The 25,027-nt window shown below is 39.7% G+C and overlaps 1 protein-coding gene and 1 non-coding gene across 16 annotated transcripts in view; one reads left to right on the forward strand and one right to left on the reverse strand.

Annotated features, from left to right (window-relative positions):
• APBB2 (amyloid beta precursor protein binding family B member 2) overlaps positions 1–25,027 on the reverse strand; it is a 403,357-nt gene that overhangs the window by 281,601 nt on the left and 96,729 nt on the right. For all 15 annotated transcript variants that reach the window (XM_034958488.3, XM_055111303.2, XM_055111299.2 and 12 more), the window contains one exon: positions 5,759–5,870. The gene's annotated coding sequence lies outside the window, so the exon portion shown is untranslated. The remainder of the gene's footprint in view (positions 1–5,758; positions 5,871–25,027) is intronic.
• Positions 18,765–18,868, forward strand: LOC112439666 (U6 spliceosomal RNA). Its single transcript, XR_003027918.1, has one exon. It is a non-coding gene; the product is annotated as a U6 spliceosomal RNA (small nuclear RNA).

Raw genomic sequence — 25,027 nt, forward strand, 5'->3', positions numbered from 1 at the left:
TGCCATATTTTATTAAGCAAGGTGCTACGAAAGACAAAAAAATTAATGAGACCTGACCCCAGCCCTCGGGATCTTATAGTATAGCAAATTAAATAAAATGTTACATAAATATGATCAATTCAAGTTAAAAACAACACAGGATGCAAGGAGGATATTAAAGGAGTGAAACAGAAAAGATCACTTATAAATGTGGCAAAATGGTTAACAGCATAAACATGACAGTTACAGTGGTGGGTTCAAGTAGTGACAATGCCACTCCTTGGCTGTGTGACATTGGACAAGTTATTTTACCTGCCAGGGGCTCAGTTTCAAAATCTTGAAAATGGGGTAATAACATCCACTGCTGAAAGCAGATATAAGATTAAATAAAATAAAACAGGCAAAGTTCTTAGTACAGTTCCCAGCACACTCTCAGGGCTAAACAACAGCTAGCAGCAGCCTGCAGTCCCAGATCTATCATTTCTCCATCTCTCATATTTCACCCCTTCTCTTAACTGATCTGTCCAGGGCCCTGTCAGAACCTATTATTAACTCTCCTTTAAAGATGAGGAAATAGGCTTTCAGAGGACAGGGAACGTGCCCATTGACATACAGCCAATAGCTTAGTATGCCCACCTCCAGACTCTTAGGCCCTAGGGGACACTGTTTTATCTTATCTAATCCTACCTATTACTTTTAAAACAATTAAAAGCAAGTAGATCATCCCATTGTGTAAATTATAAAAGGTGCTCTCTCTAGGCAGGCCAAGCCCCATGAGTGCACAGCTTGATGACAAGTGTGCTGGGTGGTTCTGAGTCCTCCCATCTGCTGCTCACACGTACACTTCTGCAGTGAACAATCTACACAACCTCACATGGTGGCCCTGGGTCTCCAGCCTCCGGTTTTCTCTTTTCCAGACGATATTCCACACTACTGCCCAAGTGATCTTTATAAAACTCCCATCTAGTTATTTCTCCTTTTAAAACTCTGGATGGCTATTTATTGTTTAGAAACTCCAAGTCTCTAGCATGGCACATGTGTGACCTTTCTCACTCTGGCACCTTTTCGATCTCAGGGTCCACTCTGTTCTCCACGCTCCATACCCCAGCCACAGTGGAGTTCTTGCCACTCTCTGGATATGCCATGAGTTCCCATTCCTCCATGCCTTGGCATATGCTTTTTCTACAGCCTCAATTATCTCCCTACTTTCTGTCTTCTCACTCAGCCCTCAAGTCATACTTCAGTTCCAGCTCTTCAATGCAGTGAACACACTTCCTGATTTCTCAGCTGAAATGACTGCTCGTCCTTTGCATACCTACAGCATTCTTGAATCAGCTTTCACCACCAGCTCATGGGAGTCAGGAAGATACTGCAGGGCTTTGTAGTGAGATGCATCATAATTGGAAGGCTGACTCAAACATGTTCTAACTGTATGAAGGTAGCAAGTTACTTTTCCCCCGAGTTTCAATAACGCCCACCCCTAGAATTCCTGTGGACACCAAGTGCTTAACGGTATGGCTTCCAAACTTACTTGGGCGACAGAGTCACTCTAAGGGCAAAATACCAAGAAATCTTGATAAATATATTTAATTGTATCATGTGAACTAAGAAATATTCTACTAGAAAAAAAATGATGACACTATATGCATATAGGCTTCCAAATATAAAACGTGTATGTACACACACACATCCATGTTTTCAAAACCACTCTCTACATTTACCAATTAAACATTTGTAATTTGTTTAACTTTCCTTTTTCCATTTCCTAATTTAACTTAAAAAGTAGCAGCAGGTACCAAAATCATAATGGGAGAAAAAAACCTTTAAAAATTAGAAAACTATATCCCTAACTTATTTTGAAAGGTATAGGTCAATAAATATCATTATCGAATTGTAGTCATTGAACATCTTGTCTAAGAATATAACGTCCATTCCACTGCTTTTCACATGGTACATGCTACATAAAGGTTATTTAAATCTAATTTTGAAACTCAAATTAAGTTCCCTAAAAGGAAGGACGTATCTCATTCATCTTTGAATAATGAGCTCCTGGCACACAATAGTTGCTCAACAAATGTTAGCTCAATAAATTAACTAAAAATTAAGAATGCACACAAAGGTTTATAAAACATTCTGGATCTCCAATTAACCTGGACTGTAGTTTGCTCCATAAATAAATTATATTCCAAAATCTATCAGTGTTCCTTTTGTAACCATCATTTCATCTGAGCTATTTGGAGTTTCTTTGGAGAAAGAAATGCGTAGGTAAAATCCTCCCTTAGGCACAGAAATATTGATTAAGACAGCTCGGCAGGAGGAATATGTCACCTGCACTCTTGTATAATATAACAAAGGGACCAAAGAAGACACAAAGCTTTATATACAGCACCTGTCAGCCAGTGACACTTACCATTTTGAGCACATATTCAGACCCATGAGCCTCCTATTCAGAATATGTCTGGCTACAGTAAACACCATAAAGATTCTAAATGGGGAATCCTTTTCTGTTCTGTTCTCACATGAAAAACCTATGCCATATATTCCACATATTTACACCCCTTTCTAACTGAAAGCCAGGATAGCCCAAAATTAAACAAAAGGCTAAGATCCAGTTGTTTCCCTTTCACTAAAAATGATGCTGTAGGTAAATACTTATTAGCATGGATATGCATTATTTATTATTAAGTGGAAAAAGTTACCAAAAAACTTGCTGCATACTCATTTAGGGTTGACATAAAACCAAACATGGACATGCATTAAGTAGGATAATAAAATACAAATTTTACTTCCTTTAAAACAATCCATGGCTACTAATTTTTTTGAAGGTACGGTTATATTTTATCACCATTATAGACTCAAGTTTCCAAAAATCTACCTCAAACAATCAATTTTCTGAATTGCTTGAAATGCTTGAAACAAGGAAGACTTTGAAGACACATGCAATTAAGAAAAAAGTGAAAGTAAAGGACAGAGGTTAAAAAGAAGTGTGGAGGTTGTCTAGGGTTCTGAATTTTCTCTAAAATTGTGTGTTTGCTTTTCCAAAAAGAAACCACCAAGACATTTAAGTATCCCTTACAGTTTTCAAAGAGCAGTCAGAAACATTTTCTTATGACTTTAATAAATATCAGAAAAGACACCTCCCCCCTCCCCTCCCCTCCCGTTCCCTCCCATTAACTTCCATGTAACTTAACTAGTTCTTCAAAATCAGATTTATGTGCAGTACACTTCTGCATTATAACCTTCTCTTTTTTTAACCTTAAGGGTACATTGTAAACATCCTTCTGCGTATATAAATATTCACATGTAACATCAACTTTATTTTTACTAATTTTTTTTTTTAGAGTCAGGATCTCACTCAAGTGTCAGGCTGTAGGGCTATGGTGTGATCATAGCTCACTGCAACCTCAAACTCCTGGGCTCAAGTGACCCTCCCATCTCAGCCTCTGGATTAGCTAGGACTACAGGCACTTACCACTAAGCCCAGCAACTTTTTTATTTTTTGTAGAGACAGGGTCTCTTTCGTTGTCCAGGCTAGTCTTGAGCTCTTGGGCTCAAGCAATCATCCCACCTCTGCCCCCCAAAAGTGTTGGGATTACAGGCGTGAGCCACGGCGTCTGGCCTTAACATCAAGTTTAGTACACAGAGATCTTTTTGTCACAGTCCCTGTAGTAACACAGGGCTGTCTTTAGCTTACTGTAAACACACAAGTCCCACAGATGCCTTCCCTCTACAAAATCAAAACACAACTTTTACAACAATGCTACAATGTATCCCAAAAGGGAATATTTTGGTATAATGTAAAGAAAATACTGCACTAGAGACTATGTGAAATTTTAAAGAAATGCTTATTTCTTTGAAATAAGGATTTGAAAAGGCAGCTTATTTGAAAGGCAGCTTAAGTAGCTTACTTTCTGAAGCTAAGTTATATTTGCAATCTAAACACCACTGCAAATATCTAGACCCTGAAGCCCAGAGAATCAATCATTTGACCTTTTTGTTCTATTTCTGTAGACAGATTGGGTGGCCTCCAACATAATCCTTTTTCAAATATCCTTCCAAAATGGAATAACAACTACAACACACAATTACAACATAAAATATTTCTTTTAAGATTAACATGTGATTACAAGACAATAAAATTCAACCTACAAATTTCTATTTTTTTTTAAATTCCACTGACAATAATATTTCACTATTACAAATATTTCACTGTAACAAAAAAAATATATTTTGGGTGAGATTTTCCTTACTTTCAACTAATTCATATTTTAGCAGAGACTTGACATCCCTCAGAAATTACATGTGTATGTGCAGTGTCTATGTCTGTGTGTATGTGTGTTTGTGTGTTACACACACACGTATATGGTTTTTGTTTTTTTGGGGGGGATGGAGTTTCGCTCTTGTTGCCCAGGCTGGAGTGCAATGGCGCAATCTTGGCTCACTGCAACCTCCGCCTTCCAGGTTCAAGCGATTCTCTTGCCTCAGGCTTCCGAGTAGCTGGGATTACAGGCATGCACCACCATACCCAGCTAATTTTTTTGTATTTTTAGCAGAGATGGGGTTTCTCCATGTTGGTCAGGCTGGTCTCGAACTCCCAACCTCAGGTGATCCGTCCACCTCGGCCTCCCAAAATATGTATTTTTTCAGTACAAATATTTAACTTCAAATAAGCTTCAAAACTCAAGACCCTTACCTTATTATAATTATTACAAAATAAAACCCAATTTAATAATAATTAAATTTATAGTAAATACAATAACAACAGAGCTATAAAATCCGATCTTACTATTTAATGCTTTCATAGAACTAAAGCAAAGTTCTGTTCTGTCTTGTTTTATTTTAAACATGCTTCAACTAGCTCATTTATACTGCCAGAAATAGAGAGGAGCTATAAGACACAAAGCATAGGAAGTTTAGAAAGCTATCTAGTAATTTAATGGAAGAACAATTCCTATTGTCGATAATGTTTCTGGAACATGCTAGAGAGGATATTTGTGTATGTTTCTGTGCGTGCACGTGCATATTTTATTTTGCATATATTGTTACGGGCATTTGGTCACTCATAATTCCAAGCAGTATCCATTAAAAAAACAGATCGACTTTATATATATGTAAGGTCCATTTTTCAAAAAGATAAGAGAATAAAACTGAATTTTCTGGTTCCAAGCAATTTTTTCTAAAAGACAGCAAAAACATTCAACAAGTGTCTCAATTAGAATATCTTATAGTGCCCTCAAAAAAATTCTAAAATAAAACTGGGAGGTGCATCAATTCTTCCAAGACAAAGCTACATGAAGAATTTATTGGACAAGCAATTCCACATTTTGCTTTCCTTTCCAGACAAGAAAAGAACCAAGTCGATTTCATACTTACTCTAAAAATTCAGAACCAAAAAGCCTATCCAAAATATCTAAAAGTCTAAAACACCTGAAAGCTCAGACAACTGGACTCACTTTTCTGTCACATCATATTACATTGCCTTGTATTGGATGTTTAATCACTTGCAAATCTGATAAAAGTTTTGTCACAACCTTGAGGACTCAGTTTATGAAACCCAAAAGAAATGGCACAATGTAGAACATCATCTTAATCTCTTGCAAGTTTTTTTTTTTTTTAACACAAAGAGGTTTCCTGAGTCCCCTTCCATGTTACAAATCCATAAAAACATATAAAATTTATTAAGCCAGGAATGAAAGAAAGTAAAAAGCCATGGACCAATTGTTAACTTTCTGAGAGAGGTATGACAGAATTTTTTAAAAGCAAGTTTAAAATTACTTACTTTTCCCAGGTCTTTGGTACAAAGCTCAGAAGGCAAGCTCCTTTTTTTCCCCACAAAGTCTGTTAATTAATAGCAAGCACCCAAGGAGGTCAGGCAGCCCAAAGAGATCGATCTAGAAAGTGTGTAGAGACAAAAATTTTAAATTCAAAATCATATCAGAAATGAAAAATCAAAATACCCGACTGTCATTCAGAGTATCTCTGCATCAACAAAATAACGATGTCATTGGGATCCTTAAATGATGAGAAATGTAAACTATTTTTCTTTCATAATATACTAACAAGGCTTTCTAAATCTAGATGGCAGTTCGATCTGTCGCCTTATTAAAGTTTCAAAAGCAGGAACTAGTGAGGCTTCTTGGCAACCACTCCTGTTAAAGATGTCTTTCTCAGGGAGTCACAAAAAGGAACCGAGGGAGAATCTGGACTTCTAATTATATTGTGACTTGGGAAGGAAGGTCTTCCGAAATCACACTTGCCAGTTCCCACTTCCAAACATGAGCTCATCTTATCAACACAGAAGTAGTTGTAAATAGAAGTGAATCACAACAACTTAAGGAAAGTTATCAACAACTTTTAAATACTCTTCAAATGTATTAAGCACACCTTAATTTCTGCAGATAAGAATGGGAAGAGAAAGCCGTGTTCATTTTTTCCTAATGAAACAGAAAATCTGACAATTCTAACCTCACTTATAACATGCTACTTCTAGGCCAGGCACGGTGGCTCACACCTATAATCCCAGCACTTTGGGAGGCCCAGGCGGGCGGATCACGACGTCAGGAGTTCAAGACTAGCCTGGCCAACATAGTGAAACCCCATCTCTATTAAAAATACAAAAAATTAGCCAGGCGTGGTGGCATGCGCCTGTAATCCCAGCTACTCAGAAGCCTGAGGCAGGAGAATCGCTTGAACCCGGGAGGCGGAAGTTGCAGTGAGCCAAGATCATGCCACTGCGCTCCAGCCTGGGTGACAGTGCGAGACTCCATCTCAAAAAAAAAAAAGAAAAGAGAAGAAAAAGAAAAACATGTTACTTCCCCAACAATCGTGCAAATGGATTCTAAGGCAATAAAATCATTAATAGGATAAAATAGTTTAAGTAGGCAAAACAGATGCCATACGTAACCTATAACCTAAAGTCGGCATACCCCTCGGGCTCTCCTATTACAGGACTTCTACTAGACGTAATTCTAAGAAGCGTGATACACTCATTTACAAGCCACAGGAGATTGCAAAATCAATTAGAAAGAGGGCACAGCTACAGCAAGTAGTTGTAACTAAAAATCAGACAGAACCCTGCAAACACCATAAGCATCATTTATTACTATTGCCATTGTTACTGCCAACATTTATATACTGTTGACTCTTATGCCAGGTTCTTCTCTGTGTCTTACATGCATTAACTCTACTTCAGATAGGGACAAGCAGAATTTCACATTTCACTTATCCCCTGGGCATCACTGTATTACCATACAGCACACTCAGTTCTGCTATAACGCTTGTGTTTTTTCAAGAGAACAATTTGAGTGTAACTCGAATTTCATGTTTCTTTATGCATGATTTCACTGCAAGAATACTAGGTTATCGCAGAAGGCTGCACTTGGGCCAAAACCAGCTGCATATAGTTACACAGAATGAACACAGTCCATGCCTCAAACATCTACCAGTGACTTCGGTTTCCACCAGTGTGCTATGAGCCACACCAAGCCATATCTGGTATCCCGACTCCATCTGATTTCAGGTAATCCGTCTGCCACCACTTCACAATAACTCCTAAGTGGCAACCCTTCTAAAGCACGAGTTCACAAGCAAATGTCAGGACTTTTTCGAGTTGAAGTACCATATTTATTGCACTATTTATGTATTTAACCATTTAGTATGTGAAAAATTTGTGCAACAGTATTTATTCAGTTCCCATCCCTTTTTAATGTGTCACTGATAGTTTTTTGAGTATTGTGTCCCCAACTGCATTCCTCTCCTAAGCACTGTGAGTTTTACTGCAGGATTCTGCATAATGTGGTTTTTAAGAACACATAGATCATTTTATCAGAATTGACTACATAATAACTAGTGTTTATAAAAGATACTTGTTATTTATCCAGAAGGGGTGAAATTGTGATTTTCATATTTTGTCATTATGTTTAAGAGGACAGCAACATATTGCAATGCAATTTAAAAAAGATTGTCTTTCACAATGTTTACAATTACCAACCATAGACACTTAAGGGTCAGCTTCAGTTACATGATAAATTTATTTATGTAAGATTCCCTAAAGTTGTTAAAGGAGGTATTACAGGACCATTTTGGACAGATCAAGATGACGGTGTTATAAAGATAGATTCTTGCAGACAAGACAGCTTAACCATAATTGCTGGAAAGGACAAACTGAATGGAATTACTTTTCATTCTTAAAAACCAATAAATTAAAAAGACTCTAAATTTTCTTTTAAAGAGTTCAAGATAGGCATAAAGATATATACAAGGAATTTTTCTATTATAAGTAATACTCTAATAAATAATTTTTAAAACACAATACTCAACAATGGATAGTTTTTTAAAATCTATAGAATATTTAATAAAAGGAGAAAATGCTCTTAAGCAGTACTGAGAAAGTAGACTATAATGTAATATACTCATCTTCCCAGTTTTGTTTATAAGAAAAAAGACCAGAAAGAAAAAAAAAAGCCAACATTTGAAAAACTGCTAGTTACAAATGGTAGAATTACAACAGAGTAATTTTTACTTTCTTTATATTTTGCATTAGTGGGAACATCCTTTTTACCCCCACTTTAACATCACATGTGAATCCAGCCAATAGAATGAAGGCTAGCCAAAAAAACAAGAACATCAGGAGCTTCCTTGTCAATCACAAGTATTAATAGGTCCAGTCATGCGGCTGGACCTCTGAAAGTGTTTTCTATCTCATAATTCAAGGACAAATACAGTCCGTCCCAATAGGGATGTTTAAAGTTTATAAACCCATTACAGAGGCCAAAATATAATTTGCTTTTACAGGCTAATACAGTCATGGATTTAGTAAAAATCCAGTTAAAAGATTTTTAATTATATAATTGTATCTAAGCTGTCCTAATATCTGAAAGAAATTTCACTCTGAATAAAGAAATTGTATTCTGGATAAAGCTCCTTTCAAACAAGATCAAGATTAAACAAATACAAAGAGGGATGCATTTGGGCATGCGGATAAACTTCCAGTTTGAGGAGTTTTAAATAGCAAGTAAGAAAAGAGAGATTGATCTTTGTAACCTCCAAAAGAACGTGGCTATATTAAAATTTTCCCAATAACAAAACTGACTTTAAATACTTGCCAAAAACAGTGACTCTTTTAGTCATGAGTGTGCTTAGTTTAATCCCACACACTGATATCCCATAAGAACTGAAGGTTGAGGATATACAGGAATCAAGGGCCAATTTGGGACAACTTGGCCACCACACATCTGAGTTCACTCACCCATGCTTGGCTAGGAGTACATTTATTTTATTTTTAATCTATTCATTTTTTTTCTTTCTAGCTATTATTTTAGGTTCAGAGGCACATATGCAGGTTTGTTATCTGGATAAATTGTGTGTCGCGGGGGTTTGGTATGCAGATTATTTTGTACGCAGGTAATGAGCATAATACCCAATAGGTAGTTTTGCAATCCTCACCCTCCTCCCACCCTTGGCTCTCCCACTCTCCTCCCTCAAGTGGGTCCCAGTATCTACTGTTTCCATCTTTGTGTCCATACATACTCAATGTTTAGCTCCCATTTACAAGCGAGAATGTGTGGTATTTGGTTTTCTGTTCCTGTACTAATTCTCTTAGGATAATGGCCTCCAGCTCCATCCATGTTGCTGCAAAGGACGTGATTTAGTTCTTTTTTATGGCTGCATAGTATTCTAGCGTGTATATGTACCACATTTTCTTTCTCCAGTCCACTGTCAAGGGGCACCTGAATTGATTCCATGTCTTTGCTATTGTGAGTAGTGCACTAGCAGCGTATTTAAGTGATGTGTCCCTTTTCACTTTCAATTTAGCTTTCCTGGCATACCTGCACACCCAGTAACTACTTCATATAGGGCAGTTACTTTAATAGGACTCCCACTCTCAAGAATGTGCTGAGGATTGAAAGTCAGTGGTTGTATGTGTAGGAGAGGGTGGTAGTTTTGTTTTATAAAATTATAAAGCAGTTAACATTCAGCATACATAGCTGAATAATAACCATATCCCTGATATACAATGCATAGATGTATAGTCTATTTTTGTTTTGTTTTTTACTTCCAAAAATGCTGACACCGATGAAAAACAAAAACAAACCCTTATGTTTCAAATGTGCTTTTGTATTTTTTAGCATTTTCATATAGGTTCTCTACCAAATTACTACATGTTTTGTTTCATTTTAGCAAATAGAAAAGGCAAAATAAACATTTTAATTATGCTATTATATATAAAAATATCATGGAAGAAATATGGAGCTCCAGACAAATCAGTCAATTTAAGGTTTACAGCCTCCTCAGAGACTCTATCATTATATCAAATGCACAATGATTGTTTTGGAAATTTTGAAATTCCTGGCTTTTGTGTCCCACAAGTTGCTGCCTAAAATGCTGCGCATATGCACCTTTAATAATTAACCAAATATTGGCCAGGCGCAGTGGCTCATGCCTGTAATCCCAGCATTCTAGGAGGCCAGGGCGGGCAGATCACAAGGTCAGGAGATTGAGACCATCCTGGCTAACACAGTGAAACCCCGTCTCTACTAAAAATACAAAAAAAATTAGCCAGGTGTGGTAGCGGGCGCCTGTAGTCCCAGCTACTCAGGAGGCTGAGGCAGGAGAATGGCGTGAACCCAGGAGGCGGAGCTTGCAGTGAGCCCAGATAGCGCCACTGCACTCCAGCCTGGGCGACAGAGCGAGACCCCGTCTCAAAAAAAACAAAAAAAGAATTAACCAACTATTATAATCAACCAGAAAATCCAGAGACTGTGTCCAATTATGAGTATTCAAAATAAAAACTATGAATCTTAATTTTTCAAAGACATGCTGAGATATACATTCACATATACATACCTTACAGTGACTCTGAAAATACAGAGCAGTTAGGAACTCTTGGCATGGAAACTACACATCTTAAATTGCTTTAAGAATTAGCATATGTATAGCTCAGGGGAATAAATTATCTTACCATTAATGGATATAAAAAAGGGTAACCAATTTTCAGAGTCTACCTAGAAAACACACAGAAACTATTTTCTCAGGCTCTCTAAGTCACTTCTGGGGCAGAATTCCAATGTTATCTAAGTTAATCTTTGGCACTATCTCATTTCCCTTTGTGCATTCCTCTTCAACCTCTAGCCCAAAGCCCAAAGACCTTCACTTTGGATGGCCTTCTCCCTTCATTGGTGAACATCTAAAACTCTTGATGCCACCATGGGAATAATCTTGGGAAATGGGTAGATGAACTTAAATGATTAATGACTTTTAACTTTTTCTAGATTAGGCACTTTTTTTTGTTTCTTTGTTTGTTTGTTTCTTTGAGATGGAGTCTTGCTCTGTTGCCCAGGCTGGAGTACAGTGGCGCTATCTCAGCTCACTGCAAGCTCCACCTCCCAGGTTCACGGCATTCTCCTGCCTCAGCCTCCCAAGTAGCTGGGACTACAGGCACCCGCCACCACGCCAGGCTAATTTTTTGTATTTTTAATGGAGATGGGGTTTCACCGTGTTAGCCAGGATGGTCTCGATCTCCTGACCTCGTGATCCGCCCACCTCGGCCTTCCAAAGTGCTGGCATTACAGGAGTGAGCCACCGTGCCTGGCCTAGATTAGGTACATTTTTAAAGAAAATCCCAAGTACCTAGATCTTGGTTTCCAAATACTTTTGCTTACTGGAGAAATAGTTGGGTCTGGGCAGAGAAAGTACAAGATAAGTCCAGAACATCTTACTGTGCCAAAAAGCAAGGGAGTGCTCAAATGCTAATGCAGACATGACGAAAGGACATAGGAGGAGATGCTTTAAAAGGGCTCCTCATAGCCAAAAGTGGGGCAGTTTGAACAAAAAAAAAATGTTGACCAGGCACAGTAGCTCATGCCTATCATCTTAGCACTTTGGGAGGCCAAGGCAGGCAGATCACTTGAAGCCAGGTGTTTGAGATCAGCCTGGCCAACACAGTGAAACCCCATCTTTACAAAAAAATACGAAAATTAGCCAGGCATGGTGGCAGGTGCCTGTAGACCCAGCTACTTGAGAGACTGAGGTGGGAGAATCTCTTGAACCTGGGAGACGGAGGTTACAGTGAGCTGAGATCACACCGCTGCACTCCAGTCTGGGCAACACAGTGAGACCCTTTCTCAAAAAAAAGAATGATGTTGATGAACTATAATACATTGGATTAAAAAAGAAACCATAAACCCACAAATATTCATTGAAAAAATAATGGGGGAAACTCTTCTTTATAAAGGATGCCAGCTAATAAATATCAAAGGGAGAGCAGAAGAAAATCCCACTTTGCAACTACCAATGCAATCACTGATTCAGTCAACAATCATTAATAGATGCTAAAACCATTCTAGAAAGGGTTGTTGTAGGACAGAACACTCACACACAGTCTCAGAATATCACCCCACAGATTACCTAAGAGAAAAGGCATCTTTACAAACGGAGAGTTCTGGCAGACCAGCTCAACCAAGTGGTGCTCGGCATAATCAATTCCAGGACAATGGAACAGTAGGTATCGCCACAGTCACTATGTAGCATTTTTGCCAAACATGCTTAATCTGTATCTGATCATAAGGTAACAATCAGACAAAACCAGATTGTGATACATTCTACAAAACAAAGGTATCTTTCAAGACACCAATGCCATGAACCACAAAAACAAAACAAAAACAGGGTGACTGTTTTAGATTAAAGGAAACTAAAAAGACAAAATTCAATGAATGACTGTTGACTCATCCTGGATTGGGAGGGGGGTATAAAAGACAGTATTAGGGTAACAGGTGAAATCTGAACATGTATTCAAGTATTATTTATATATCAGATAATATTTATTGGTGATCACCTTATTATAGGCTATGTGGGAAAATATCCTTGTGCTTGAGAAATACATGTTGAAGTATTTAGGGCTAAAAGGTCATAATCTCTACAACTAACTCAGATGGTTCAGCAAACATGTTTTAAGTGTGTGCGTGTAAAGAGACACAGACACAAAAAAACAGAAGAGATGGAGATAAGGCAGATTGGGCAAAATGTTAACACCTTATACAGCAGACTGGTCACAAGCTATAAAAACTAGTAACCATAGTTACTTGTGGGCTATACCCACCCTGTATAAAGAGATCATAAAGGAGCTAATGGTTGAAAAGAAACTGACGCACATAGGAATATAGTTCTTCAGTGTTAGAGCATTTAGTCCATTTCTTAAAAAAAAAAAAAAAAAAGAAATCCAATTCTATTTCTTTTCTGAAGCAATTAATGGTTCTCAGTTGGGAGGAAGAACGTTGAGAAGAAAAAAAAAGAGACCCGTGGAAGAGGATGACAGTGGGTAAAAATTACACAGAAAAGTTCAGTTCTCCTCTACCCAAGTCTGAAGAAGAGGTAGGTCTTCAAGGTTTAAAACATTCAGCCTGTGTTTCCCATCCTGGTGAGAAACGCTGTGCAGGTGCGGACATTTCCAACAAGCCAGAAAGATTCCCTTTTCCAGATTTACACTGACCAAACACTCTGCCCAGGGAGGGCCAAGGACCTCATTCCTCACCCACCCCTGGCTGAGCCTGCATCAAGGACAGTGTCTGACACACGCACCCAGGCCTACAGCCTTCAGCAGTCCCTGAAACCTGACATGTCTAAGACAGACATCACCCCAACAAACCCAACCCCTTGTTTCTCCTATCTCTTTTCTTGGTCTATCCAGTCTCAAAACTGCAGCTTCATCTTTTGCTTCTCTTCCCACTGGCCCATTCTTCATACCTTCTCTGCCTCATCAGCATCCTCAAGGCCACACAGGCCACATGGCCTCGCACACTCCAAGTCAAAATACCCTCTCTTTTTCTCTGTTATTCCTCAATTTTCCATCTATGGTGCCCACTTGGCACTTTTTAAATACCTTTGCCACACAGCATTGATTCCACATCCACTGCAAGCCAGTGCTTTGCTATGTTATTTCACTTTAAAAAGCACTACAGGTCCCGCACCATGGTTCTCGCTGTAATCCCGACACTCTAGGAGGCTGAGGTAGGGGATCCTTTGAGGCCAGAAGTTCTAGGCTGCAATGGGCTACAATTGTGTCACTGCACTCCAGCCTAGGCGACAGGGCAAGACCCTATCTCTCTACACTAAAAAAAGAAAAAAATCACTATAATTTTTTTTTTTTTTAGACGGAGTCTTGCTCTGTCGCCAGGCTGGAGTGCAGTGACGCCATCTTGGCTCACTGCAACTTCCACCTCCCGGGTTCAAGCAATTCTCCTGCCTCAGCCTCCCAAGTAGCTGGTACTACAGGGGCGTGCCACCACGCCCAGCTAATTTTTGGTTGTTTTGTTTTTTGTTTGTTTGTTTTTGAGATGGAGTCTCGCTCTGTCACCCAGGCTGGAGTGCAGTGGCGTGATCTTGGCTCACTGCAACCTCCACCTCCTAGGTTCACGCCATTCTCCTGCCTCAGCCTCCCGAGTAGCCGGGATTACAGGCACCCACCACTACACTGGGCTAATTTTTTATATTTTTGGTAGAGATGGAGTTTCACCATGTTAGCCAGGATGGTCTTGATCTCCTGACCTCATGATCTGCCCACCTCGGCCTCCCAAAATGCTGGGATTACAGCCGTGAGCCACTGCGCCTGGCCAAGAAAGCAATATGATTTTATAAAGGTGTTTATATCATTTTATCCCTATTTTACAGAAGAATCGGATGTTCCAACATGTGGAATAATTTGTCAAAGGTCACGGAGCTAAAAAATTAATGTTCAGAACCTTGTCTTCTGGTTCTACCCTAATATCAAGGTGCTTTGTATTATTTAGTTTTAAACACTGTCTCCTGTCCTTTAACCAAGCATAAGGTCCTTGAAGGATGAGACAAATTTAATCATCTTTGTGTTCTCTCCAGAACCTGGTAATACTCATAACTTATGATAACTGATTTATCCATCAAGACTCCACCCAGAGACCACCTTTCTTTCTAATTTACAGCCCCCATCCCTGCAGAAGCAACCACTCCCTCCTCCTTGGCCTCTGTATGTTTCCACTGCAGCACATGCAAGCCGGAATCCAAGGCCCGTGGCTGCCACACATGTGCCTGGCACGCAGGAGGCACTTAGTGTTTACTGAGTGAAATGATTACACATGGCACAGTCGGGTTTCTCAACAAGGTTGTCGTACCCTGTTAAAAAATTTGACCTCAGCCGGGCACGGTGGCTCACGCTTATAATCCCAGCACTTTGGGAGGCTGAGGCGGGTAGATCATGAGGTCAGGAGTTCGAGACCAGCCTGGCCAACACAGTGAAACCCCATCTCTACTAAAAATATAAAAGTCAGCTGTGTGTGGTGGCGGGCGCCTGTAATCCCAGCTACTCAGGAGGCTGAGGCAGGAGAATCACTTGAGCCCGGGAGGCACAGGTTGCAGTGAGCCGAGATCGCACCACTGCACTCCAGCCTGGGCATCAGAGTTAAGACTCTGTCTCAAAAAAAAAAAAAAAAAATTGACCTCATTTTTATCCTTATCATGTACTGACAAAAATTATTTTAGGCAAGACTGACAGAAAATGGAGAAGAGAATACAGGTCTGAGCCCCTTTGCATCCCCTCTACTTTGTGTTCTCTCTACATGCTGCCCTGGGTATAGTATGTTCTAGAGCAGCGGTCCCCAACCTTTTTGGCACCAGGAACTGGTTTCGTGAAAGACAATTTTTCCCCAATAGGGTGAGGGGAGGTTGGAGGGGTTTAGGATGATTCAAATGCATGATGTTTATAGTGCACTTTATTTCTATTATTACATTGTAATATATAATGAAGTAACTATACAACTCACTGTAATGTAGAATCAGTGGGAACCCTGAGCTTGTTTTCCTGCAACTAGACATCCCATCTGGGGGTGATGGGAGACAGTACCAGATCATCAGGCATTAGATTCTCATAAGGAGTGGGCAACCTAGATCCCTCGCATGCACAAGTCACAAAAGGGCTTGTGCTCCTATGAGAATCTAATGCTGCTGCTGATCTGACAGAAGGCGGAGCTCAGGCAGTAATGCAAGAGACAAGGAGCAGCTGGAAATATAGATTAAGCTTTCCTCACTCACCTGCCACTCACCTCCTGCTGTGCAGCCCTGTTCCTAACAGACCACAGAATGGTACCACTCCAAAACTTAGGGGTTGGGGACCCCATTTGCAGAAGAGTGCTACCAAATTTTAATGTATATGTAATAGCAATCAATAAAAATTATGATTCAGTATGTCTGTGGTGGAGCCCAAGATTCTGCATTTCTAACAAGTTCCCAAGAGATAGCAATGCTGCTGATCCACAGAACATTCTTTGGAGTAGCAAAAAGTTCTAGACAGTTATAGTGAAACTATTCCCATTTAAAGAGTATATAACATGTAGATTGAAATGACTAGACATAATTTCACAGAATGTTAATGCTAGTTGTCTCCGGGTTTCTTCTTTCTGCTTTTCTGTAATTTCCATGTATTGTATAATGACTCTTGCTGATGGAAATAAAAATTTTAAATGCTCTCTATATATATACACGCACAAAAAAAACTGCATATTTGGACATTTCCATTCTGCATAGCTCCATCTTTATTTAAGCAACAAATATACTTAAAAGGACTAGCCTTGGGATAGAACAGGTTGGTGAATTTAGCAATTCCCTATATTCTCATTTTAACATGCAAATTAACATGAAACAGCAATTACCCTTAACAAGCAGTCGCCATTACAAGTATTGTTTTTCTCAGGTCCTTTCCCTTAAAAGAAAGAGAAAGAATCCGTTCAGTTGGAATACAATAAAAGGCAAACCAAATTAAGGGCAGATAGAAAAATACCAGCAGGCACTACACTGGAGCTCTTCCAAGTGGGTCAACAGAACCACAGGAAAGTTGAAACAGAGATGGAAATGCTTTTCTCACAGCAGAGGTGGGATGGGCTGAGTTCCGCAGCAAGGTGAAATGAAATAAATTAAAGCATCATTCACTGTGCACCTGCAGGTGAGGTGGAAAAGAAATGATCCTTGGAGAAGGCCCACCTCCAAAGCAGAATGAGGAGAGATCATTAGGAAAAGGCAATTAGAGGGCACATATTTGCAAGAAAACACTCCCAAAGCACCCGACCTCTCTTCAGTGGAGTTCCAATGAATACCAAGTTATATTCCCTCAGTCGTGGAAGATGTAGCCCAGCTGGTGGGCATTTCACTCCCACTGCAATGCCTGCAACAATTCCAGGGACTTGCTTGGCCACAAGTATCTGGGATACAGGCAGGGCCAAAAAGAAGGCACCCAACCATCCTATGGCCTATGCAGGGCACTCCTGGTTATAGCAGGCCTGGCAGCGCCCTGCACACTCTGCGTTCTACTCCTTTCCCGCTTCCAGGTAAGAGTTTCTCACTGCAGGATATGGGTTTTCATACTATAGTTCTGCCCACAGTCCTACCTGATGTTTTTCCTTAAAGAAAAACTGTGAAATTCTGTATGAAATTCCACTAAGGTTGGAACCTAGGGTTCAAAAAACCTGTAAATACAATGAAGCCAAAAATCACTTCTGTGGGTCTACACAGCATTATTAAGAATGTGGTTTCAGGCCGGGCGTGGTGGCTGACGCCTGTAATCCCAGCACTTTGGGAGGCCAAGGCGGGTGGATCATGAGGTCAGGAGTTCAAGACCAGCCTGACCAACATGGTGAAACCCCATCTCTACTAAAAATGCAAAATTAGCCGGGTGTGGTGGCACACACCTGTAATCCCGCTACTCAGGAGGCTGAGGCAGAAGAACTGCTTGAATCCAGGAGGCGGAGGTTGCAATGAGCAGAGATTGCGCAATGGCACTCCAACCTGGGCGACAGAGCGAGACTCTGTCTCAAAAAAAAAAAACAATGTGGTTTCATATCTGTGAAGGTTAGACATACCAGACATTCAGCTCAACAGAAAACAACGAGCCACTGTATGTCTACTGAATTCTGTGAGTCCAGGGATAGGTTATTTAACTGAAGGAAAGCAAGCATATGCTGAGTTTAAAAATGTGATTACCTGAAATTGCAAAACTAGTATCAAAGGCACCAACCTGATGAGAGAAAAAATATCTGAATTTATATGGACTTCCTTACATTTACTTTGAAATTCAGTATTGTTTCTTTTTTGAATTATTTTGGTGTTAGATAGGGATATCTGAGTTGGGGGAAAGCTCCATAATCTTTTCAATGTTCCAAATCCTAAAAATCTCAATATCATAGCTGGAATTTTAGATTTAAAGAGAGGTAAGAGGCATAACAATGCAATACAAAATCATGTCATCTGCAAACAGAGACAATTTGACTAAATTGTCACTCATCTAGTCAACATAGTATTGAAAGTTCTGGCCAGGGCAATCAGGCAAGAGAAAGAAATAAAGAGTATTCAGATAAAAAGAGAGGAAGTCAAATTGTCTCTGTTTGCAGATGACATGATTGTGTATTTAATACAATACACAGCCTTTTGCCTGGATTCTGGTTTAAAATTTTGTTAAAACACTAAAGGTCTGGGAAATGAATTTAGAAAGTTTGATTATGGACTAATATTAAGTAATATTTGGGGACTACTGTTAATTTTGTTTGGTATGATAATGGTGGTGTACTTTTATTATGAAGCTTCCTTATTTTTTAGGAGATGGATGCTAAAGTATTGAGGGTTAAAATGTCATGACAGGCCAGGTGCGGTGGCTCACGCCTGTAATCCCAGTACTTTGGGAGGCACAGGTGGGTGCATCTCCTGAGATCAGGAGTTTGAGACCAGCCTGGCCAACATGGTGAACCCTGTCTCTACTAAAAATACAAAAATTAGTGCTCGCTTCAGTAACACATATACTACAACTGGAACGACACAGACATTAGCCTGGCCCCTGTGCAAGGATGACACGCAAACTCATGGAGCGTTCCATATTTTTCTTATGAACATCAACGCAAAAATCCTCAATAAAATACTGGCAAACCCAATCTGGCAACACATCAAAAAGCTTATCCACCACGATCAAGTTGGCTTCATCCCTGAGAAGCAAGGCTGGTTCAACATACACAAATCAATAAACGTAATCCACCACATAAACAGAACCAATGACAAAAACGACATGATTATCTCAATAGATGCAGAAAAGGCCTTCGATAAAATTCAACACCTCTTCATGCTAAAAACTTAATAAACTAGGTATTGATGGAACGTATTTCAAAATAATAAGAGTTATTTACGACAAACCCACAGCCAATATCATACTGAATGGGTAAAAGCTGGAAGCATTCCCTTTGAAAACTGGCAGAAGACTAGGATGCCCTCTCTCATCACTCGTATTCAACATAGTATTGAAAGTTCTGGTCAGGGCAATCAGGCAAGAGGAAGAAATAAACAGTATTCAAATAAAAAGAGAGGAAGTCAAATTGTCTCTGTTTGCAGATGACATGATTGTGTATTTAGAAAGCCCCATCATCTCAGCCCAAAATCTCCTTAAGCTGATAAGCAACTTCCGCAAAGTCTCAGGATACAAAATCAATGTGCAAAAATCACAAGTATTCCTATACACCAATAATAGACGAACAGAGAGCCAAATCATAAGTGAACTCCCATTCACAACTGCTACAAAAAGAATAAAATACCTAGGAATCCAACTTACAAGGGATGTGAAGGACCCCTTCAAGGAGAACTACAAACCACTGCTCAAGGAAATAAGAGAGGACACAAACAAATGGAAAAACATTCCATTCTCATGGATAGGAAGAATCAATATTGTTAAAATGGCCATACTGCCCAAAGTAATTTATAGATTCAATGCTATCCCCATCAAGCTACCATTGACTTTCTTCACAGAATTAGAAAATACTACTTTAAATTTCACATGGAACCAAAAAAGAGCCCGTATACCCAAGACAATCCCAAGCAAAAAGAACAAAGCTGGAGGCATCATGCTACCTGACTTCAAACTATATTACAAGGCTACAGTAACCAAAACAGCATGGTACTGGTACCAAAACATATATACAGACCAATGGAACAGAACAAAGGCATCAGAAATAACGCCACACAGCTACAACCATCTGATCTTTGATAAACCTGACAAAAACAAGCAATGGGGAAAGGATTCCCTATTTCATAAATGGTGCTGGGAAAACTGGCTAGCCATATGCAGAAAACTGAAACTGGACCCTCTCCTTACAACTTATACAAAAATTAACTCATGATGGATTAAATACTTAAACATAGATCTAAAATCATAAAAACCCTAGAACCTAGAGAATACCATTCAGGACATAGGCATGGGCAAAGACTTCATGACTAAAACACCAAAAGCAATGGCAACAAAAACCAAAATTGACAAATGGGATCTAATTAAAACTAAAGAGCTTCTGCACAGCAAGGGAAACTATCATCAGAGTGAACAGGCAACCTACAGAATGGGAGAAAATTTTTGCAATCTATCCATCTGACAAAGGGCTAATATTCAAAATCTACAAGGAGCTTAAAAAAATTTCCAAAAAAAGACCCATCAAAAAGTGGGCGAAGGATATGAACAGACACTTCTCAAAAGAAAACATTTATGCAGCCAACAAACATATGAAAAAATGCTCATCATCACTGGTCATTAGAGAAATGCAAATCAAAACCACAATGAGATACCATCTCATGCCAATTAGAATGGCGATCATTAAAAAGTCAGGAAACAACAGATACTAGAGAGGATGTGGAGAAATAGGAACACTATTACACTGTTGGTGGGAGTGTAAATTAGTTCAACCATTGTGGAAGACAGTGTGGCGATTCCTCGAGGATCTAGAACCAGAAATACCATTTGACCCAGCAACCCCATTACTGGGTATATACAAAAAGATTATAAATCATTCTACTATAAAGACACATACACACGTATGTTTATTGCAGCACAGTTCACAATAGCAGAGACTTGGAAACAACCTAAATGCCCATCAATGATAGACTGGATAAAGCAAATGTGGCACATATACACCATGGAATACTATGCAGACATAAAAATGGATGAGTTCATGTCTTTTGCAGGAACATGGATGAAGCTGGAAACCATCATTCTTAGCAAACTAACACAGGAACAGAAAACCAAACACTGCATGTTATCACTCATGGGTGAGAGTTGAACAATGGGAACACATGGACACAGGGAGAGGAAGATCACACACCAGGGCCTGTCGGTGGGTGGGGGGCCAGGGGAGAGACAGCATTACGAGAAATACCTAATGTAGATGGCGGGTTGATGGGTGCAGCAAACCAACATGGCAAGTGTATACCTATGTGGCAAACCTGCACGTTCTGCACATGTACCCCAGAACTTAAAAGTATAACTTAAAAAAATACAAAAATGAGCTGGGCATGGTGGCGGGTGCCTGTAATCCCAGCTACTTGGGAGGCTGAGGCAGGAGAATTGCTTGAACCTGGGAGGCAGAGGTTGCAGTGACCCAAGATGGCGTCACTGCTTTCCAACATGGGCGACAAGAGCGAAACTCTGTCTCAAAAAAATAAAGTCATGCTAGCTATAATTAATTTTTAATGATTTGGCAAAAAATAATATATATTGATTTCTATACAGAAAGCAAATAAAGAATGTTAATAATTGTATAAATGAGGGGGGGTTATATGGGTGTTCATTGTACTGTTCTTTTTTCTATACTTGAAAACTTTTAGAAAAGCTGAAATATATATCTGTCAAAAGCATTTATGGCCTTACACCTTTCTCTCTCTCGTCCTGTTGTCTTGCCAAATTAAATTATAGTCCGCTTACACTGGGTGATTTTCTTTCCTCCAAAAGACATTCTCACACGTTCCCACCTCTGTAGCTTTGTGAGATATAGTCTCTCAACCTGGTGTTTTATTCTCCCATCACTGTCCCTCAGTTAAGAACAGACCCATTCTTTTGGGTCCATCACAAATGTTGCCCTCTCTAGGAAAGCTTTCCTAACCCCCCATCCCAACTTTAGGCGATCCCCTCTTTTCTGACTCTCAGTGACACTCTGCAGCTCACATCACAGGTATCACATTCTGTCCTGCATGGTCTTTAAGAAGATATTTACTAAGAGTTTCTCATGGGTGAGGCCAGAGTCTGGAAACTCTCATATGTGTTCTTTCATTTAATCCCTACCTCAATGAGGTAGGAATTATTATTATTATTATTTTTTTATTTTTATTTTTATTTTTATTTTGAGATGGAGTCTCACTCTGTCACCCAGGCTGGAGTGCAGTGGCGCAATCTCAGCTCACTGCAACCTCCACCTCCCAGGTTCAAGCAATTCTCCTGCCTCAGCCTCTCGAATAGCTGGGATTACAGGTGCCCACCACCACGCCCACCTAATATTTGTATTTTTGATAAAGATGGGGTTTCACCATCTTGGCCAGGCTGGTCTTCAACTCCTGACCTTGTGATCCACCCGCCTTGGCCTCCCAAAGTGCTGGGATTACAGGCGTGAGGCACCACGCCTGGCCTAGGAATTATTATCATCTTCTTTTCACAGGTGAGAAAACAGGTTGAGAGGCTGGGTGACTTGCTCAAGTCATAGGATTGGTGGATGGTAGGGCCAGGGTTCATTCCCACTCAGCCCCATCTGCTTCCAAATTCCTAAGTGCTAGTGTGGTGTCATTTGCACCATGGCTTGATCCTTCCCTACTCTATTATACCAACTCAAGGGCAGGCAGAGCATCTTTATTTCAACAACATCTGTGCAAAGTCACTATGTGTCAGGCAACTGTTCTACATGATGGGATAAAATGGCAAATGAAAAAGGACAGTATTTGACTCAGGTCAAAACTAAGGAAATCTAGCTGAGGGCAGTGGCTCATATCTATAATCCCAGCACTTTGAGAAGCTAAGCGGGGAGAGACTCACATGAGCCCTGGAGTTCAAGACCAGCCTGGGCAACACGGAGAAACTGTATCTACAAAAAAAAAAAAAAATTAGCCAGGAGCAGTGGGGCATACCTGTGGTCCCAGCTATTCAGGAGGCTGAGGAAGGAAGATCAGTTGAGCCTGGGAGATCAAGGCTGCAGTGAGCCATGATTGTACCACTGCACTCCAGCCTGGGTGATGGAGCAAGATCCTATCAAAACAAAAAACAAAAAACAAAAAACCAAAAAACCCTAAGGAAATCTGATCTAATTAGCCACTAGTGAATTTGAATGAGCTGACATGGAGCCAGGCCTTGAAGGATCTTGAGGAACAGAGTCACTAGTCGTGGATTTGAATGAGTTCTGTGTCTTGACTTCAATTTCTAAGCCTCCGTTTTCCTCATCTATAAAATGATGATGATACCTTTACCACCCATATCATGGTATTTTTATGAGGCTAAATTACAGCATGCAACACAAACCGTCAAATACCCGAATGCTGTTAATTATTGTCATTAATATTATCAAATGGCATCTATTAAATATTTATGTGTCTGTGACGCTTGTTATCACATCTGTAGTTTTCCAGGAGTTTGATCTAAAAAAAGAGTTACTATCACTGATGGTGATTTATTAGGCCAGCTTCATATAGGAAGGTTTTTATATGTGGTACTTTTTATATGTGCTGAATAAATCTGATAGCCTTTAGTTAATAAAAACGTATCAATATAGCTTAATTATAACAAGCATACCATATTAAGATACAAAAAAAGAGAAAGGGAGGTGACGGAGTATTGAGATACCCTGTACTATCTGCTCAGTTTTCCTGTAAATCTAAAAATGCTTTAAAAAAAATTAAGACTGGCCGGGCGCGGTGGCTCACGCCTGTAATTCTAGCACTTTGGCAGGCTGAAGCAGGCAAAATGATTAAGCTCAGGAGTTCAAGACCGGCCTTGGCAATACAGCGAAACCCCAACTCTACAAAAATACAAAAATTAGCCAGGCGTTGTAGTGCGCACCTGTGGCCCCAGTTACTCAGGAGGAGGGGGCAGGAAGATGGTTTGAGCCCTGGAGGTTGAGGCTGCGGCAAACCGAGATCATGCCACTGCACTCCAGCCTGGGTGACAGAGTGAGGCCTGTCTCAAAAATAATTGATTTTTTTTTTTAAGAGCATGAACATGAAGTCAATTTTCTTGATTGGCTTATAAACTACCTCTTAAACTAATTCCAAAGAAGTGTAGTCCTATTGTCTTTAACAAAGAAGGTGGCACTGAAACGTGTGAATGGGGCCGACTGGGGGAGTGAGTTTGAACTAGGATCTCTAGCTAAATGTGTGGCACGTGTTTTTTAAACTTAATCTCATGCATTTATATTCCTCCTTTTATACAACACTAACATGTTTCGGGCTCCAAGTTCTCCAGCTTAATTCACTACATTTTAATTAACATACCCAGGAAGGAATTTACCACACCTCCTACTCCTCTAACAAGTAAAGTAAGTCCCAGAAAGGCTCTAGGAAGTTCCATTAAAAAAAAAAAAAAAAAAAGTTGGCAATTTTTTTTTCCTTAAAAATCGCAGTCCCAATTCCCAAGTTCTATAGACAATCTTAAACCCAGAACTTCAAGCGTCTGTCTGTACATTAACATACTCCACCATACTATATCCGATTCCTGCCTAAAGAAGGGAGCTCAGCCTTTCACATACCCTGTCCAGAGACTCCTCTCAACTGTAACAAGAGACTCCACACTGCATTTGTGAGATCTGCACATATAAAAAGTCTACCACATATAAAAACCTTCCCATGTGGAGCTGGCCTAAGAAATCACCATCAGTGGCAGCAACTGTGTTTTTTAGATCAAACTCCTGGAAAACTACAAATGTGATAACAAGCATCACAAATAAATATTTAACAGATGCCATTTGATAATATCCATGACAATAATAAGTAACAGCATTCGGGTATTTTATGGTTTGTGTTCCATGCTATAATTTAGCCTCATAAAAATACCGTGATGTGGGTGGTAAAGATGTCATCACCATTATATAGATGAGGAAAACGGAGGCTTACGAATTGAAGTCAAGACACAGAACTCATTCAAATCCACGACTAGTGACTCTGTTCCTCAGGATCCTTCAAGGCCTGGCTCCATGCCAGCTGTGTTTTCACTCTCTCCGCCAGAAAGACAGGATCCCTCTCATTTTTTAATAATTTT

This window comes from Pan paniscus, chromosome 3 (genome assembly GCF_029289425.2).
Source record: "Pan paniscus chromosome 3, NHGRI_mPanPan1-v2.0_pri, whole genome shotgun sequence".
NCBI classification, from domain to species: Eukaryota; Metazoa; Chordata; class Mammalia; order Primates; family Hominidae; genus Pan; species Pan paniscus.